We start from the raw sequence: 1,394 nt of genomic DNA, 5'->3' as shown, positions 1-1,394 counted from the left end.
GACTACTTACTACCGAGGAAGTGTGTAGTTAACTTCGATAACATTACGATTGGGAACAACAAAGGCCAAATTCCAGTAAGTGTTGCTGCATCTGTTGATTTGCATGTCACAACATTTAAGTCAACTACAATACCCCTATGTCAGAGAAAAACCAGGACAATGTCACACCACCCACAGTCTGGTGGGATGGTAGAAAAGTACAATTGGACACTGGGATAGGAATTGGCAAAGTTTTGTAATAGCCGCCAAGATGACTGGGATGTCTTACTCCCTCCACTGTTGATGGCCTATAGAATAGCAGAGCATGAAGCCACTGGATACACTTCAGCAAAGCTGATGTTTGGTCGGGAACTTCGGTTGCCAGTGACCCTGATTACAGAAGAGTTGCCTGAAAATGTGCTAGAGTTCGTGAAAATGTTATCTCAAAGAATGGATGATATTTATCATCAAGTGTGTTCAAACTTGAAAACGTCTGCTGATTCCATGAAGTTATGTTATGATAACAGATGTACTGAAGTCAACTTTGTACCAGGAGACAAGGTGTGGTTGTATAATTCCAGGAAGACCAAAGGGAAGTCTCCTAAGTTGTCTTATCCATGGGAAGGCCCATATGACATAGTGTATCGTCTCTCAGACGTAACCTTTCAAATAAAATATGGTCGGCGAGGTAAGCCAAAGGTGGTGCATGCCAACAGGCTTTGGCATTATCACAGTCCAGGTCATTTGAGTTGGAACGAAGTGAACAATGGAACAAATGACGCTGCTGAAGACTTGTCACCTGAAAAAGCCACTTTCGAAGAAGAAACTCTACCCAGTTTTGGGAAGGAAGACAGTGAAGCCGTTAATGAAGTTACTACCACTAATGTGACTGCTACCGATAATGAGATATTTCCTGATGGAGCAGATGAACCCCACGTGAAGCAGAAGCCAATGAGGTGGAGACCAGTATGGACTATATTTAACCAGTTACGGAAGTGGATATATTGGCGATTCTTGCATCCACGAATATTCTACAACCTTGGAGGATTGGCGGGAGTTTCGCCATACTTAACTAACACTGTGAGCTAGGCGCATTTTTATATATAAACTCAATCCCAACAAATGTTGTCATTAAAATAAATATATATAACAAATTCGTTACACGCAATACATATCTGACACTATAACTTATGCATATTTTTAATTGCAAATTTAATCTAAACAACGTTCATATTAAAAATAAATACATAATAACTTCGTTACACAGCTATTTTTTTTTATTCCTGTAAATTCCCAGTGGAGCATAGGGCCGTAACAACACCTCACCAACGGAAAGTTGTTGTTGCAGTTACTTGTAGCAGGTTGGTTTTTACAGGGTGGAGTTGCTAGCCCCGCGCCCAACCCTCCTCCTTTCT

The sequence above is a fragment of the Limulus polyphemus genome, unplaced genomic scaffold, assembly GCF_000517525.1.
Source record: "Limulus polyphemus unplaced genomic scaffold, Limulus_polyphemus-2.1.2 Scaffold3306, whole genome shotgun sequence".
In the NCBI taxonomy this organism is placed as follows: Eukaryota; Metazoa; Arthropoda; class Merostomata; order Xiphosura; family Limulidae; genus Limulus; species Limulus polyphemus.
This window is presented reverse-complemented; position numbering follows the sequence as displayed.